Source organism: Euphorbia lathyris, chromosome 7 (genome assembly GCF_963576675.1).
Source record: "Euphorbia lathyris chromosome 7, ddEupLath1.1, whole genome shotgun sequence".
NCBI lineage: Eukaryota > Viridiplantae > Streptophyta > Magnoliopsida > Malpighiales > Euphorbiaceae > Euphorbia > Euphorbia lathyris.
This window is the reverse complement of record NC_088916.1, coordinates 85,554,377-85,573,959: the sequence shown is the minus strand read 5'-3', so window position 1 is coordinate 85,573,959 and position 19,583 is coordinate 85,554,377. Positions and strand designations below refer to the sequence as shown.

Below are 19,583 nucleotides of genomic sequence, written 5' to 3'. Positions count from 1 at the left end.
TCCGAGGATTACAATGTCTCCAACCTCCGCCCATCTCTCATCCGTGATCCAATCCTCCAACTTCTCCACCGCTTCATCTCCTTCTACTTTTCGGGGAAATCGTAGTCCACCAAAGTCAACAAAGACGAACTTTTGGCGCTCTATTGTTGTGCCAACAACCGCGCCTACGACCTTTCCTATCTCGTGGCCATCCAACACTAGTACAGAAATGGCTTATAGCCACGCCTCATTAGCTACGGTTGTTCCAATAACCAAAGCTAAAGGGAATTAGAGTCGGTTATTAGAAATAACCGACTCTAAAACCCCTGAATTATGAAGGCACGGGTTATTTTAGAGTCATTAGGGTCGGTTTTGGAAGAACTGACGCTAATGACCCTAAATATTAGGTTCGGTTACAATGTAACCGACTCCAATTATGGGCATTGGCGTCGATTTTGTTCCGAACCGAAGCCATATATGCTTTAGGTTATTTACCAGATATTAGAGAGGGCATGTTTTCTTTTCTTCTCCTTCGCGAACCACAGAGCAAAATTGTCCTCCCTCCTTTGCGCGAAAACCACATTCCATGCTTTGAGTATGAAGTTTTGTTCGTGTTTCAACATAGAAAAATGGTAAGTTTCATTCGTTTTTCATCCTCTCCTTTCTTCTGTTATATGGGTTTCATTTGTTATATGGGTTCCGTTCGTGTTACAGAGCAAATTTTTCCTTTCTCATTTGCGTGAAAACCACATTTACATGAGTTGAGTTTGAAGTTTCGTCCCTACTGAGTGGCTGTTTCGCTCGTGTTTCTACATAGAAAATAGGTAAGCTTCGTTCGTGTTTCATTTTTCATTATTATCTCCTTTCTTCTTTTATATGGGTTTCATTCGTGTTCTGTCTTCAAATCATATGGGTTTATGATATGGTTTCAATGGTTTATGTTATATATGGTTTCGTGTATGATATGCGCTTGTTCGATTTTTGTGTAAACTGACTGGATAGTTATCGGATCGATTGTGCTGAGATTATTGATATGCTCATGGGGTTTGTAGACCATTAGGGTTCTTGTTAGGGCTTCCACTTGCTTTAGTTGCTATTAGTGTTTCATTTTTCATTATTCTCTCCTTTCTTTTGTTATATTTTAAGGTCTGGGTTTCTCACCCTCATTTATCACTTCATGTTCGACCTGCCATTGATCTTACTGTTCGACCTAGGTATGGGTGTTCCTCATAAGTGATGGCCTTGGCTCCTTCTCTCAGACTATTAAAGTTCAGGAACCAAACTATTTGGCCATCTTCTTCTTGTCATCTTTTTTTGCAGTATCTCAACTCTCACTCACAGGCCAACTCATCATCTAGAAGAAGACAGACAACAACCCATCTCTCTATGATCTCACCCTCTCTCTCTCTCTCTCCATTGGAACTTGATAGTAGGTGCGCTGACAAATCATAGATCTAATTGAGGTTAGTTAAAAAAAAATGTTGTGTTTTTCATTCTAATTTTAGGGATTTTGTGTTAAGGATTCTGTTTTCTCTTGGCTGCTCACTCATTTTCTATGCAATTTTGAATGTAATGGTTGACCGGTTGAGATTTGAGAATGGGAATAGCTTGTTGAATAGTTTTGATAACATTTTTGGTTGCGAATAGCTTGTTGAATGAAAGAATCAAGTATAGTCTTGTGTTTTTTTATGGTCCTGCCTATTAATCTCTATTGTTTTTTGTGGTTTGTGTTTTTTTAACTACTGATATTATGTTAAGGCTAAAGTTGTTAATTATTGGAGAAGACATAAATAGAAACTTCTGAACTTTAGAGCATGTATGTATGTATAAAATAGCATACCATGCAGTTGGTATCCACATATCTCCTCTATAAGTGGTCTTTTGGTGTTGTTTCCCTGATGGAAAAAGGGTAGGTTGCTTGGTTAATTTCTTTCCTGAAAATATAATTGCTCTGCTTAAGTTTTTATGTCCATATTTCCAGATTCTACTTAGTTTTCATTTGAATGCTAAAGCTCTAGTAGATAGATTAGACATATTATGCTTCTAAAGTGTATTATGGGATGTTGGTGAATTTGATTTTGGTAATGGAGATTGGCACAGTGAATACTGTTTTGTTTTAACATAATGGAACAATTTGGTCAATATTTGGTTGTGTTTTATTGATTATTATGCTTGATTGTGACCAGCTTATTTTGCAATTAAATCTATTTTAATTTTCTTTGTTGTTGTTTAATTACTTTTTTTAGGTTGATATTTCACTACAATATTTTCTCAGATTTCAAGGTTCCTGATATTGCTCTATCAATTGAAAGGGGAGGCCACACCCATAATTGATCTCTTGCACTGAGGTAAGCTTATTAGGTGCTTAAGGCTTTTTGGTCAGTATTGCTAATTGAGGTACTTATTTTCGTGCTTGAGTAGAGCCATGCTATTTTTTGTTGTATTTCGTATTGACTTGCGCTCTATGTTGAGAAAGCTACAAATAGTTACCTGTATAAAGTAAATGGGAGGTTAAATAATTATTTCAAAAAACAGGGATTGGATAGTTTAATAAGTTAAAACATAGCTAGTAATGAATTATTTCCCCAAAATCTAATAAAATGTAAAATGGAGGTTGTGGGTTCATTACCCTCTAATTAAAGGTTGTTGTCATCTCATTCATATTGCAACTTCCTTTTGAATGTCCCCATTTTCATTTTCAAATTCAATTGCCCACTTTTGTCTTTTCCTTTACACTTGTTTAAAAAACTCCTAAGATGTAGATTTCTAAAACTGCCACTTTTAATATTTCCAGTTACCTTTTTTCGAGTCGTTTTTGTCTTCTCTTCTCCTTCCACATTCATGTGACCCCTTGTTTCCATTTCCTCGAGTCCCCAAATGCCACTCCCTCTTATACAGTTCATGTTTCCTCTTCTTATCTGCTTCCATCAATGGGTTTGGGCAAATGCATATCACCAAGAGTTGCAAGCTATTTGGCCCACTGCAGAAGTTATCCCTTAGAGTTGTATGCATGCAAATGTAATTTCTTTTCAATATATATCAAATCATTCTCTTGTTTCTCTGTTCAAACTGGTTAACTGATTTAGACATTTGCACATCATAATCATGCAATACATCCTTATACTCATTACCTATTTTGATTACACAATCATTAATATATTATACAACTGAATATCTTGAGTTAGGTTGTCTTACACTAATCTTTTGGTCTGGTCTCTCTTCTTCATGCTGTTCTGCTTTTGGTTTCTTCATTTTGGTCCGGTTTGCCTTGCACTGCTTTTGCCCTTGGTAGTGACAATAACACATTGTATGGATTGTTTAGCAGTAAACAATTGGTAAGGGTTTGATATCGAAATTAGTGTGTTAAAATGAGTTATCTTTTCTTGAAGTTGTTTGATCACATGAATTGCCTCGGAATCCCTCAAACTTACAGTTTTGTCCACTTGATCAGAATTTCTATAGCCATGGTTGGTCGAACAACTGATACATTTAGCAGATTTATAATTATTTGTCAGCAAGCTGTCTCAGTAAGCAATCAATTTGCATCTGACTCGTAGTCCTCTGCATGGAAATAATAATCATAATTAATAATATGAAGAACCACACTGATGGCAGATCAAAGTATGCAGCTAGTTGAAATCCCAAGAAAAGGCAATGTCTAAGATGAGGGCGCTAAGCATCCAGGATCAAAGCTTTAAAGGAGGTATGTAAGATTTTGATTTTTTGTCATTACATTAACATTTTCTTTGTGTAATTTTATTAATTGAATTATTCTTAAAATCAACATAAATTATTATGTGCATATTTCTCCACTTGCTTTGTTTTTAATTTGATAGTGTAAAATAAATATGAGGCTAACCTGTAATGTAATGTTGATATGAAGCTGCTCTTGTAGGTCTCAATTTAATTAATTATGGTCCTTAATAAATTCTCCATTGCAACTGTATAATCTATTGTGTATCAGTGATTATTCTTAACCAAAGTTGCTACGTTCAAAAAATTCAACTGGCATCAAGTTTATATTTATCATTAAAACAAAATTGGATTTGAATCTTAGGCATTGTTTAACTCATGTTTTGGTATTTGCTGTAGTGAAACTGCTATTAATTAATGCTAGCATGCTTTTAACTGTAATTAGTCTATTTTCAGGGAAATGACAGTAGTGATAATGAATATCATTTCAGAATATGTCGAAGGTCGAGACAGCAGGAGAAGATGGTAGGATTTCAACACTGCAGTTATGTAAATCTTGTTGTAAAGAGTATGATAGAGTAGTAATGAGTATAAGTCAGTTTTTTTTTTTGTGTTCGCACTTAATTTCAGTAATATATGGACCGTTAAATACTTGAAAATACTATGAATATTGAATCAAAGCTTGTATTTATATAGCAGGTTAATTAATTATCCTAATTGACATTAGCCACAGTTGTAGAGTAACCGACTTCAATGATCTTATCATTAGCCACAGTTGTTCTACAACCGACTCTAATTATCAGAGCATTAGCCACGGTTGTTTCTAACAACCGTGGCCAAAACATAGGGCATTAGAGTTGGTTATACGTAAATATCCGACTCTAATGCCCTTTTAGCCACGGTCAACCAACCGTGGCTAAAGACGGTAAGCATTTGCCACGCCTCCTTTGGTCACGGTCGTACAACCGTGGCTAATGACAGTAAATGACCGTGGTCGTAGGTCATTTCTCTACTAGTGCAACTCCACCACATTTCCACTCGAAAGCGTGGCAAGATCGGGTTGGGACATCTCATCACTCTCTTCGCCACCTCCACTCTTGGCGAGGCTGCCCTTGTTCGCCTCCCAGGTCTTGAGCCTCGGCCCTTGGAGAAAAATGCCTTCAAATCTCTTAGGCGCTCCACCTCGGACCCGGGTGAAACCTCGGGGGCGGCCCACTCACACGAGGAGGAGAGTTCAGATTCGGATATGGGCCTAAATTTCAGTCCTCCGTCCAACCACGACTTCAATTCCATATATGCTAGGTTGGACGCTCTAGAGGGCCACCAACGTGCCGATTGCGCCCATTACGACTCCCAATTCGCCACCCTCAACACCCGTTTTGACACCCTTGAGGCTAATCGGCTCATGGACCACTCCACCTTCATCACCCTCTTCAACTCCATCGAGGCGCAACAACGTGAGGATCGGGCTCACCTCGATGCTCGCTTTGACGCCCTCACCAATTCCTTCGCCTCCTACTTCAACATCCACGGCAATCCTCCTCCTCCTCAACCATAGTTTCCATTTCCTTTATGTTTTCCTTTGTTTTGTATTATCTTTGCTTTTTCGTTTTTATTTTGTTTTCGATGTTTCCGTTGTTATTTTTTGTTTGTTTTTATTGTACTTTCTTTTCCGTTTCAATATATTTTTAATTTCCGTTTATGTTTCGTTCTCTTTTTGTGTTTATTTTTCGCTGTTCGAAACCATTAATAACATTCACGCCGGACGTACCCCCTTGTACGTCCCGCGTGCTCTTCATTTTTCTTGTATAAAAAGCCTCGAAACTCAAACACGCGGGGCGCCCCTATTAGTGCGCCCCGCGTATTTGAGTCTCTGCCTAAAAAGAGCTCAAAACGCACCTCCTACGCGGGGCGCCCCCCTGGGCACGCCTCGCGTAAGACCAAACCTTAAATGGGTCTAATTTTAAATTTCATGTCTATTTTTGTTTTTGTTTTTCTCTTCTTTTGCGACGTCCTTGGAATAGACGTCCTTTTAATAACGCGGAGGGCCGTGCAACCCCGCACTTTCAGTTTGTTTTGCACTAACAAAAACAAAAATGAATAAAAATCAAATAAACAACAAAATAATTGAACTAATTTATCGATTCTGAAATTTTTTCCGACACATTACCTTCCTCGGAAATGAATTAAAAGTTCCGTTATTTGTCCTTAAAATAAAAAGACGGAACACAAAGGATCGGTTTTAGAGAGAAATTTTAGTCTTAATTTAAACCCGAAATTTTGTAAGGTAATTTTGAGCCTAAAAGAGTTCGTACGAGAACTCTAATTCTTTCACAATTTTTCGAGAGCTTTCACTTCACTCGACTTATAGAGTTTGCACCTAATACCGGGTTAAGTACACCTATTTTGGTTAAAATGGCAATAGATGATAAAACAAGTCCACTTAGTCTAATTCTTTTCTTAATTTATTTTTTCTCGTTTTTATCAACCTCTAGAAAAACCCCTTGAGCCTACTAACCAACTTTTCTTGTTAATACCCTTTTAACAATTAACCCTCTTTTTCCTCTTGTTTAAATACCAACAAAATCAATTCGCACCCGAAATAAGCCAATGCCTTGATAAATAAGCACCTTAAACTTTCGAAATCGTTTTTGTGCCGCTCTCAAAACTAAAAGAAAAAGAAAAAGACAATAAAGAGCAAAACGGCATTCTCAAGCTCCACACGAGCAATTTCGAGTTATATCTTATGAACTTACCAAGGCCAAAATAAAATACGGTGTAATCATCAAAATGGTATTTAAACTCGAGTTTTCAAAAATTAACCACTAAAAAGCCACCCACATTACAACCCCCTTCCGGGTTCATTTTTAATGTTGCCTTAGCCATAACATATGAGGAAAAACCCGGATAAAAATGCAAACTCAAAGTGATCTCGAGTAAGTGCAAAGAAGAGTGCTAAAACACCGACCCACCAAGGTTTGAGCGTAAGAGTGAAATCCCTAGGTGAGGTACTATCGGGTTCTCAAAAGACAATCAACCCCCGTTATTATTGCCGATTAATTTTGATCATGGAGGTTTCAAATAAGTTTTGGTCACTCGATTGTTTGCGTAGGTGTTTACCGAAAACATTACATAAAACTTTAATTTTTAAATCACGCACTTGGTAAAAACCAACCGACGGTTTGTTTCTTAATAATCTCAATCCCGTGTCTTTCGATTTCTTTTACTTGAGGACAAGTAAAACTTTAAAGTCCGAGGAGGGGTATTTTACCCCTATCTTTTAGCGTGATTTACGGGTTAATTTTAGAAGAAATAAATAAGTTTAATTACAAAAATAAAGTGTTTTAATAAAATAACGAAATAAAAATAAATTCCGTACTTTCGGTTAATTTTCCGTATTTTTGATTAATATTAGTAAATAAAATGTCAAGCTAACTCGGCTCCCGAGAATTGTATTTCAGGTACGAGAAAAGAGTGAAAATATACCAAGATACGCGGGGCGCATCATCCCTTACGCGGGGCGTGAAACACTGGATCAGAAATAATTGACTTATCCACAGGCACCACGTGGGATCTACTCAGCAATACGCGAGGCGTATACCACCATACGCGAGGCGTACGACATATGTCAGAAATGATTAGCCTAATCCTGAAAGTCAGACTGCACTGTCTCCTAAGTCAACTATCGGTACACGAGGCGTGTTTTGGAATGCGCAGGGCGTACATGGTGTAATTCGAGCAATAAAACGCCAGGAGCTCAAACACGCGTGGCGTATATCACTATATGTGGGGCGTGGTTGAGACAACAAGATCCGATTTAGGTCCACATGCAGGGAATTATTGAAGGAATGGGCCAATACGCAGGGCGTACTCCACCATACGCGGGACGTAACATGGGAATTTTGAAGAAAATGATGTTCCTTCATGCTTGTATCTTATGAAATTACAACTTTGCCCTAGCTTGATGTGTATAAATAGGGGCTTAACCTTAAGTTTTGGGACATTACATTTTACATAAATAGATATATAGAGATTTTGATATAGTTTTAGATTCAGTTTTTCTTATGTAATAAAACTCTACCTCCTCGAGAGCTTGTTCGTGTAATCCGTCATTCCGTCGAAGTTCCGTTCCATCCTCATCCACCAAGCTCGAGAGTTCCACCTCCAAGACCTAAGAGACGGCCTTGAGTCCGGTGAGCTAGTTCCGAGGGCTGATTCTTCCCTCTTTACTTGCTAACTAGCTTGCACTCTTCCTATGTACTAGGCTTGGTTGTATTCCGCATTTACGCTTTCCATATTTATAATATATGATTTTCAATTTCCGTTTCTATATCCGTGTTGATGTTTATTGCTTGCTTTGTTATTCATAATTGATTATTGTGTAGGGGAACGCGATTTCCGACGCCATTCGGGCTATCTTTAGGGATTCATATAGGTGTTGCCTTACCGGAAGTGACGCTCCGGAAACCGTAGGAATTGACAAGCCACAGAACTTACGGGCCCTAGTTTCTGATCCCCAGCATTAGACACGCCTTGACTAGGAATCACGTAGTCTAAGTACTTCACGGATCGGTCGAACTACACGTAGTCGTCTTTGCAAGAGTAAATCGTCAATCGAATATATTCGGAGCTATTGCTTATTATATCGTCACCCATATCATTCCGTGGAGTTCTCCATTACATAAATCTGTCTCACCTATAGTTTAGGAGTAGTTTGTAGTTATCCCTCAAACCAACCTAAAGTATTCACCGCTTAGATAACATATAGAACCGAGTCGTTTAATACTTGTAGTTATAAATCCCGTAGATCCGATACCCGGTCTTAACCGGATTATTACTTGATACGACGGGGTACACTTGCCCCTAAGTAGTGACGTCTAGTAAAGATAGAGCACTTAGAAAGATCACATCCATAGTCATAACGCACTTATCGTAATATACATTTCATATTTATACCACTAGACGACACACATCACAATTTTATCCCTAATGTCTAAAATGGTGCAATTTTACCTCTACATTGGTAGCCAAAAGCAATTTTACCCCTAACGTTAATAATTTGAGTCAATTTTACCTCTATTATAAAACACAAATATTTTTGTTCATTATTCTGCACCAATTGCATATCAATTCGTTCTAAAAAAATGATTTGATGTTTTTTATAATTTAATAATAGAATTGGAGATTAATATTTAAAAATTTGGTGAATTTTTGAATTTTTTTTTGTCCAATTTGTATAAAAGACAGTATATTTTTATTTTATATTTTTCAAATCCCAACATATATTTGTGATTTGTTAATGATAAAATGACACATGTGTAAAATGTAGATGACAAGATTCATGATCGAGAAGACGGTTTGATGAATTATTTTTTAAATTGACCCAATTTATCAACGCTAGGAGTAAAATTTCTCTTGGCTTCCAACGTTAGGGATAAAATTGCACCATGTTAGACGTTTGATGGTAAAATTGCTCCTGAAGCAAAATATTAGGGGATTTTTTCACCTTAACACTTATAATTGAACCAAATAAAATTTTAAAAAACATTATTACTCTTTAGTCATTTTATTAGTTTACATTTATAATTTTATGTAAATTTTAGAGTAAAGATTGAAAAAAAATACTTGTGGTTTGCTTTATTTGCAAATAGAGGTTTGTGGTTAAAAAGTTTACAAATAGAGGTATGTGGTATATTATTTTTACAAAACAAACTATTTAAAATTAAACTTTTAAGTAATTGATGACAATTAAGAGCATTTTTTTAATTTTTTTCAATTACATTTATATATTGACAGGACACAAATCCCAAAATTAAATTACAACTCTGTAAAATGAACTTAAATGTCAATTTAGTTCATAAACTGTCAAATTAATAAACAAACGTAAAATTCCATCATATTATTTATTGTTTCGTTTTAGGAAGTTTTTTATTATTTCTATTTGCAAATTGGGCAAATCACATACATTTTTTTTGTACTTTTCCCTAAATTTTATATCCTAATCTTATCAGCTCGTCAATTTTTTATGCATCTTTATAATAATTTTAATCTTCAGTCCTTCTATCAGTGTGAATTGTCAAATTAAAACAAATAAAATTTAAAATAACAAAATAAACCTTAATCCTTCTATTAGTTTATATTTATGATTTTATATAAATTTTATCTCCTAATCTTATAATCTCATCAATTTTTCATTTACTTTTATAATAATTTTAATATTGAGTCCTTCTATTAATGTGAATGGTCAAATTGGACCAAATAAAATTTAAAATAACACTATTACTTTTTTGTATTTCAATTAATTTACATTTATAATTTTATATAAATTTTATCTCCTAATCTTATAATCTCATCAATTTTTTATTCATTTTTATAATAATTTTACTCTTGAATCCTTCTTTTAATGTGAATTATCAAATTAGACCAAATAAAATTTAAAATAACACTATTACTCTTTACTCTTTACTTTTTAGACCAAAATTGACTTCCAGCTTGGAAGAACATACTTGAAACCAAGTTCTATAATTTGTTTTTACTTTTTATTCTCCCCCCTAGTCAATAAACTTATTTTTTATTTATGTACATAGAAGTGAAAATATCTATGTCAGATGGTCGAATCCCTTAATGGCGTGTGTCGTTTAAACTTGACGGAAAAGTGAAATAAGGGTCGAATCTATAACGAAATTAATGATAAATGACTCAATGTGGAAAAATAATTGATAAGGCGCTTGATCCTTAAAATAGGTAAAATTCACGCGCTTAATTATGCTTTTTACCTATCAAAATCCACAAAAATAAAGTTTAAACATAACTCTTTATATAAATATTATTCATAAAAAAATAATCCAGTCAAGCTTGCTCACGAGCGTGTTAATGTTATAATCGAGTTTTCTCATGAGCTTGTTCTTATAATCGAACATGCTCGCAAGCTTTCGAGTCGAGCTTCGTCGCGCTCAAGCTCAGATCGTTTATAAATCGAGCCAAACACAATCGAACTTTTATAGGCTCGACTCATTTACAACCATAATTTAGTTTACAGCTCATTTATAGCCATAATTTATTTACAGCTCGACTCATTTACAACCATAATTTAGTTTACAATTCATTTATAGCCTTAATTAATTTAGAGCTCAGCTCGACTCGAATGCTCAAATGTATTTCAAAATAGTATATATTATCCATCTCCATTGAGATGAATCGTCTAGAGAAAGCGACGATATGAAATCTCTGCCTTGTTGACAATCCTAATTACATCATAGTGCTTGAAACCCTAATTTTAAATACTTAAATGCTACTTTATAATATGAATGTTAAATCAAATAGAATTGAATAAATTAAAATCCAGTGGTTCACGAGCTTTTCTCGAGCTTAAACCAAGCCTAATATTATAGGTTCGTCAAGCTTCGAGCTCGAGTCGAACGTATCTCGAGCTCGAATAGAGCTTAAAAATTCTAATGTTAGAGATAATTTTTGTACTGTTATTATGACGTTAAAGATAAATATAAATATAATGAAAAAAACAAAAACAAAAAAAAGTGTAAATAAATTGAGATAATATCCTCCCTCAATTAAAATTTTCAATATATACTAAAACTTAAACTGGAGATCTTTAGCTTAGTTGGTATCAATTTTTATATTTTTACATATTGCACTAGTCCATCTATATATTCTTAAAAATAATTGTATAGTTCTTTCAATTTATTTTCTTTAATTCTTTAATGCTTCTGCTAGTTTACATTTATAATTTTATCTTCAAATTGTATAATTTGATCATTATTTCATCCATTTTATGACAATATTATTTTTTGTCATTCTATTAGTGTGATTTGTCAAATTAGATCAAATAAAATTTAAAATAACAATAATTCAAATCTTTTTAATAGTTTACATTTATAATTTTATGTAATTTTTATCTCCAATTTTTTAATTTAATCATTATTTTATTCATTTGTATAACGACGCTTTTTAATCTTTTTATTAGTGTAAATTATCAAATTGGAAATATTTGTATAATGCCAAGAATTAAAAAATAATTAAAAACAAATTTTTTTTTTAATTTCATGGATGAAATCGGATGATATGATTCACATAATTATTTTAATTATATGTATAGAGTATTCATGGAATTTATTCAATTTTTGGATGGTTTTTTAACCAAAAATATATATTAAAATTAGTATGCCAATAATTTAACACTAAATTCAATGAAATTTAGCACTTAATAAATACTATCTTAAATAATTACAAGTTTCCATGAATAAAAATAAAGAAAGAAAAATTTACATTTATTAAGGGTAATAATGATATTTCAAGTCACAAAAATCAGATTCTATCCATTCTATCCCTATTTTTTTCTATCCATTTAGCATAGTCCTATTATATTATTATTATCACAAAGTTCAGCCACATCTACAGAGAACAAAATCGAATTGCGGATTGCTTGGCGGCGGTTGGGCACGAGGGGATGCTAGGTGTTTCCACCATTTCTGATCCTCCTATCTATCTTTCTTCTCTCCTTTTAGAGGACAGAGTTGGGGTTAGCTTTCCTAGGCTGATCCCAAGTTAGCTTTTGTCTCGGTGTTGGTTTGTTTTCTTTCCTGTTTCTACCAAAAAAAATTATTATCACAGACAATTACTGCAACAAACATCAAAAATTCTGCAAGAAATTTCAGGGTCTAATGATGAGGTTATATATGAAAGTCCTAAAACCTAATGAATTCAAGCCTCTAGACACAATTTTCAAATATTTGTATCAACTTTCAATGTCAAAATATCTTAAGTCTTGTTTATTTCAAATTGTCATGTTTAATAAAACACCAATTATCAATCAACATTGAATACATTGATAAGAGAAAATTACTTTAATAGAATCTTTATATTCTATAAGCAAGTTCGGAAGGTTAATAAGTCATTCTAAACAAATTTGTAGTCAATATATTACTTTAAACAAATTGAGGGCGTTAAATAAGATATTTTATAAGTTTAAGGGACCAATCAAGTTTCGAGATCAACGAGGTAAGATATATTAGTATCAATATATACTACACATCATTCAATATAAATCAAAAAGGTACAAAAACATGTTAAGATAGGATTATTTATTAAACATCATTATTAATCTTTAGCATTTTATATATTATACATCATTTAATAGAATAAAATAATGATATTATATTTAAGGAAGAATTAGCAAGATATGAAGAGAGAAGCACCAACAATTGAATTATGGAATTAGCAGAAGCACCAAGGTAGAAGCAGCAGATGAAGTCCCCCGCAAAAGAATACATTCTATAATTGCACTAGGTTAAATTATACAAAAACGGTATGATATGATTAGATGAGGATATTTTAGAGATTAAGAAAATTAGATAGGGATAATTTTGGTATATGATTTTAATTAACCTTGAGATCCCACCAAATCCGTGGGATTGAATTTGGAAGTTTTTTTTAATGTTTTTAAACCTCCATTTAACCTTCCTTTAACCTTACAAAATCTCACTTTTTTTTTAATAATTACAAAATCTCACTTATTAAACCTTCTTTCTAAGCAAGGTTATAAAAATAAACTTCCTTTAATTAACCCGGTTAACCCTCAACCATGCAGACCCTTAAGTTCCTATATAAATACTAATCCTTTGAAATTCATTAGTAGCTAATTCTGACCTGAGAGCCCAACACAATGGCACATAATGATACATACCTAACCGGAATTCCAATTGACATTCCATCTTCTCCGATTCCGGCTCCGGTTCCAGCTCCAACTCCAGCTCCTACTCCGACTCCTATTCCGACGCAAGACCCCCTTCCCCGTTTATGTTCGCCAACTGCTATGTTCTTCGATGTCGCCTATGTTATTCTAATAATTACATTGGTGTTCTACTTCTACTTATCTCGACCCAGGTTCCCCAACCCAGAACTCCAAATAATTTCAGCCATAATATACCCATTCAACATCTCCAATTCCCACTGAAACTTCTCAATCACACTCAATACTCAAAGGACATTCATATGTCAAGATATCAAAGCTTCTGTTTTGTCAAATAATGCAATTGTTGCTTCTACGGATTCATCTTTTGAAATGAGATTCTTCTCGGAGGAGGGGGAGGATTATCATAACAAGTTTCAAGTCAGTCTGCTTTCATCTGGTCCTATAGTGGAAGCTGAGAGAATTAGTAACAGAACTCTCAGTTTGTCGTTCAAATTGAGTTATTTAGGAACAATGAAACCTAGAAGTTGGGGAGAGCTATGGTTTGTGAAGCAGTCGGAGAAGGTGCAAGATGTTGTTGTGTTATGTGAAGATTTTAAACTTGTTTTCACTGAGGATTGGAGTACGGCGATTTCCATAGGAGGACCATTCGTCTGCAACAATGTTCGTCACCACCATCATTAATTACTTCTCTAACTCTCTTTTATATTCTCTTTTAATTCTATGAAAGAGATAGGACAAGAGTTTATGTTAGCTCTCTTTTAGTTGTTATGGTTAATTCAGACGGTTTTAGTACCTCAAAAATACTATTTAGTGATTTTCATGCATTTTCTAATGAAATTTTCTTCTTTTTTTTCCTTTTTGACCTAATAAATTTCAACGGCGCCAATGAATGGTTAAAATTTAATAAAAACTCACTTTTGGGGTTTTCCAATCCAGTTAATATCCAAAAAATACACTTAAAAAAACGAAACAATATAGTACTTTACATATTGAAATAAGTATATATATTTGAATCCCGATCAATTTACTTTTTATTGATTAAGCCTAATACCAGAAAAGTGGATGAGAATGTGTTACTAGTGGAATTAAGCATTGGTTTAGTCGTTGAAGTTATAAAGTATGATCAATTTAGTTTATTAATATTAATATTAAATTTCAGTATCAATAAAACACGAATAACAAGAAAAAATACGAAAAAATAAACAAATGCCAAAAACAATAAAACGTGAAAGAATAAATAATAATCACAAAGTAGGATTAGAATCATGTGTGTATATGAGACACACCTTACAGCGGTATTTATATGAAATTCTATAACAATCGAATTAATCCCCTTTATTGTCTTTAACTGTAATTCATCCCTTTTATTGTCTTTAAATGTAGTTCTGATGTTACATTAGTTACACTACAAGAAAAAGGGGATTTAATGACAGGTAAACACATCATTAAAAGTCTGATTCCACTCATTAAAAGTTTTTAATGAGCGGAATATTCCCTTTGAGGAAGCCCTTCTTACTAAAAGTATTAATGAGCGGAATAATTCCGCTCATTATAAACTATCAATGAGTACACGTTTACCCTTATTAAAAGTATTTATAATGATAAAAAAATACACTCGTTAAAAAATATTTACAATGATTGAATATACGCTCATTAGAAATGTTTACAATGATTAAAAATCCACTCATTAAAATACTTACAATGATTAAAAAGCCTATCATTAAAAGTTATTTATAATGATTAAAAATCTCTAATTTAAAATATTTAGAATGATTTGGATTGAAGGGAGCGCCTCTATATTAGGTATATTCAACTCTCAAATAAATTAAAATATCATAAATAATTAAAAAAACAAAGTTAAAAAGAAGTAATAAGTTACAAAATAAAGAAATATACCACAAGACAACAATGCAATACTAGAAGCATTAAAAGAAGAAAAATATTAGGGTGTTGAAAGAATTTCCGCATCATGTTTGCTAAGTCTAGAATGAAAAAAAAAAAACGAAGTAAACTCTCCAAAAATAATTGTCAATAATTGTCAGTCAGATACCAATGACAAAGTTCAATCCTAAAAGTAGCTAATCTAGGAGCAAGTTGTTCAATGAATAAAGCATACTCTTATTGGGCATCAGACATTTCAAAATCTGCATAAGAAATGAGAAAAGGAGAATATAAAAGGATTTGATATGCAATCGATCAAAAACAATTATACAAGTATTAAAAGAATATAGATCTTGTAAATACAAGAATATGCACATGGCTACATTTACCTTCACTCCCTTTCAGGGATAGTTTGTTCTAAAATTACAAAATAAGCAACATCAGTTGTAGCAGGGGAAACAATATAATATAACAGAAATGTTGCGTGAGAGGTTATAGCAAGGGAAATAATCATTGATGAGAAGTGAATAGCTTAAATACAGAGCCTAATTGATGCAAGTGAATTATCTTTTATATCATAATTTAAGCATCAGCAGGAATGTATCTATGGAGGCACCAAAAGCATCAGTAGCAATGTAGCTAAGAAGCTAACCAATTAATGCATTCTATCATCATGCACTCAGACTACCATAATAATTCAAAAAATTGATCTCAAATCCAAGATGAAGAAGGACAAACCATTTCCTATGCCACAAGCATCCCACCCAACTTCTCTAACTTTTTGAACATTGCTCATGGCAGTCTGTAACCAGCACACTGTAAAGTTTATAGGCCAAACGTAATGAGTTAATACTACTAAAGTTAGAAGCAACCATCACTGTACGACAACAATATAGGAGCAAAAAATTCTATCTGATCAAAAGAAAAATATATGAACTTAATTTGTATAGAAAAATATACCTGCAAGGTGGCAGTAACATTATATTTTGGAAGCTTCCTGTTAATGAAAGATCATAATAAAAATTCTAAGTACAAAAACAATAAAGCTTGCTGCACAATGTACCCACAACTCACAAGATATCTCTCAAAAACAGCTCTCCAGAGTGCTCTATCAGGCCACCAACAGTGGCCAAATATCTGCTTAGACAGGCAGCAGCAGAATCAATTAGAATGAAAATTGTCAATATGAAATAGAAAAGTAGATGTAGAGTGAAGATAAAACGTCTCTATGTCACTATAGGAATAGACCTATGGATTCTCTTGTAGAAAACATCAACTGGCGTCACATAAGAGGTAACCAAGTCTAAACAGAGTGGTTCAGCATTAAAAGGTTCCTACACGAGACTTGAGCAAAAAAGTATATCAATCGCTAATACAGGAAAAGCTAGATAACTAAAAAGTTGTCGTTTTCACTGATAATCAAAGCAATGCATGGAAACTGCAGAGAAAGTAAAATAAAATAGATAGACACTTCAATTGCTCCACATAACATTATCTTTCAGTTAATCTCAGGAAAAGAAAAGGAAATAAAAGAAATATTGAAAACCAACATATCCTGATTTATTTATTTCTGCTAGAATTGAGTATTATGATTCTTAAAACTTCATTGACGCAAATAAAGGCAACACGCCATTTAGCATGCCAGGAAAGAAGAGACAATTTCATGACAAACCACTCTGGCAACATAGGTCTAGAAAAGACTAAATTAATAGTTATAGCAGAGAACAGAATTATTGAAAGGTCCTTACCTATTGCAAACATCTCTGAGGCACATCCTCATTCGACAAAGGGCATGCTGCTCTGCTTCTATCCTAGGTTTTAACTCTGAGGCCTTTGGGCCACTTGCCACTTTAGGCACCTTCGGAAGTTCGGGAAGGGTCGATTCTTGAGATTTGTTGCTCATTCCCTCCAAGAAGACTGATAAGGCAGCTTCAATTAAACGTTCAAAACACAAAGATTTGTCTTCAGTTGATGGTAAGCTCACTTGATAGCTGAAAATGGAAAGACATTCTGCGACTATAATGTTCAATTTATGAAAATTCACTAAGCTATCAACATGTACAAGATATTAAGTTTCCAATAGAAAATTAATTTCACTAGAATTTTGTATCCTAGGTTCTTATCCAAAAGCCTCGAGAATTGAAGTCTCAGCTGGTTCACATCTCCAGTTCAAGATTTTTGGAACACAGTCAGCTTAGAAAACCCAGGTAGGTGCAATGGCCATTTTATTTGGAGTAGATAACAAGGATAATAGTTAATGACTCTTGCCAAAGACTCCCCAAACAAGCACAATAACAGAAGAAAAAATGTATATATAGTTCCATGAGTTTTAATGCACAAGACTATAATTCAATTAAAGATGCTAGGTGTTTGAGTGCAATTAGAAACGGGATTAGCATCAACTAAAATAGACACATTAAATAGAACTGCTATATATCAAAATGAAAAGTTGCTTCCAAAATAGAGGACATACACTGAGCGTTGAGGAAATACTAGAAATGGCTGATCTTCATTCTCATCAGGTGGATGCGAAGAAGTTCCAAGCAACAATATAGGCAAATCAGATGAAAGTTCTTCTAACAAAGTCAAAAGAACGGCCCTGAAGTTCCAAGCAACAATATAGGCAAATCAGATGAAAGTTCTTCTAACAAAGTCAAAAGAACGGCCCTGAGCTGCTCATGTGCCTGAAATATTAAGATACCCAGATAACATAAGTGACAGAGGGTTCATTCATGTTACTATATGAGGTCATTAATACATCAATAAAAATAACAAAAAAAAAAAAAATCAAGCAATGTAGGTTGATTGATTCAAATCAGCACTTAAAGTAAAGTGGGCTTAAAGATATATATAGTTAATAGTTACTATATATAAAGAAAAATAAAGTCAGCCAAAAATAAAGTCATGCATCAATCAAAATTGTACTCAAAATAAAGTTTAAGCTCTTTACGCAATCAACAAAGGAAAAAGGTATCAACATACATTCTCCCACCAAAGACCGAATTGAGATATATAATAACACAATTAACAATTTAATAGGCAACAACCCACCATTATACTGCATAAAGCCGATATCACTTCTAGTTTCAAGTTACTACACCAATCATGCAGATATATATAACACCATGATGAGCCTTTAGGATCCAATTAACCTGCAAAACAAATTGGTTGAAATGCATTTTATTCTTGTTGAGTCCATTAAGTGAGACTAGAAGGTCTTGAAGTCATAGTAAAAATACACAAACAAAACCCCATATAATTCCTAAATCCACAAGGTAACAAAAACATGGGATCAAATATTTAGTTCAAACATTCCATATCTTACCTAGCAATATATGCTATGAACTTCACCCAGATACTTCAGAAAAATAGGTAAACAAGCATAAAATATAGCAACACTAACACATAGCAAAAGTACTCAAATTGATTCTATATCATGAATTACCCTGTCATCCTATTATCAGTACAAGTGCACAATAGAAGAGGAAAACATAACAATAGATATATAGACAAGACAACATACTTGTTAATAATTATTTCTAAAAGTGAGAGAATTTTTTAATTCTCTTGTATCTGGAAAACTTCTAACATAGTCACCAAGGACAGGATGCATCCTTGGCGGTATAAATTGCTCCAAATCTGTGGCTGGTCTTCAACGTTGTTTAAAAGTTTCTCAGTGAGCTTAAGTGACTCCTGATAGGCAACTCAGTGCTCGTCGGCCACAATCCCTAACTAGAAGGGCAAACCCTTTATGCTCAACGGCACTTCAGCTCTAATCACCAGCTTTTGATATTCACGGAACTTCAAAGAAGCTTTCATATCTGAAATTTTTGATACGAAACCCTAGAACCCCAATTCAATTTTTTTCTTTTTGTTTTGGAACTGAAAACCAACAAGCAGATAACGAAGTGAAGACATATCAGATTTACAAGGAAATAATCGATTTAATTGATAGAATTCAAGATTTCGAAATGGAAGAAACGGAACAGAGCCCAAGGGAAATTAGAAGAAATTAAGATTTTACCAATGTTTGGCTAGATTAGGGGAAGTTAGCGCTGATGGAGATGAGGTGCAGCTTATTGAGACTTGATGAGGAATGTGTAGTCGAGAACGATGTTAGGGAAATAAGAGAGAAGGGGAGAAGGTGGTCTGATTTTGGTAACTTGAAATTTGGGGAAATTTTTTTGGGGGGAAAGAATCCCGCTAAAAGTAAGAGTTTTACCCCTGGATTTGTAAGTGGGAACAATTAATGATCGGATTATGAGTAAAATTTGGCAAAAAAAAATCACTTTGCTCGTTAAAAGTAGACTATTCTAATTTA

The 19,583-nt window shown here is 33.7% G+C and overlaps 2 long non-coding RNA genes across 8 annotated transcripts; one reads left to right on the top strand and one right to left on the bottom strand.

Moving 5' to 3' along the window:
- The first annotated feature begins 495 nt into the window (after positions 1-495).
- LOC136200608 (uncharacterized) lies at positions 496-4,352 on the top strand. Of its 7 annotated transcripts, none has more exons than XR_010673405.1 (7): positions 496-611; positions 694-803; positions 1,321-1,442; positions 2,255-2,327; positions 3,431-3,506; positions 3,595-3,682; positions 4,129-4,352. It is a non-coding gene; the product is annotated as an uncharacterized lncRNA (long non-coding RNA). The 7 variants fall into 7 exon arrangements; XR_010673410.1 differs by having other exon boundaries at positions 1,300-1,442; positions 4,164-4,352; XR_010673404.1 differs by having other exon boundaries at positions 1,300-1,442.
- Positions 4,353-16,181: 11,829 nt separating this feature from the next.
- LOC136201481 (uncharacterized) lies at positions 16,182-19,374 on the bottom strand. The gene is made up of 6 exons (XR_010673854.1): positions 19,287-19,374; positions 18,786-19,144; positions 18,314-18,414; positions 17,736-17,946; positions 17,011-17,253; positions 16,182-16,399 (listed from the first exon to the last, which is right to left on the bottom strand). It is a non-coding gene; the product is annotated as an uncharacterized lncRNA (long non-coding RNA).
- Between the last annotated feature and the right edge of the window lie 209 nt (positions 19,375-19,583).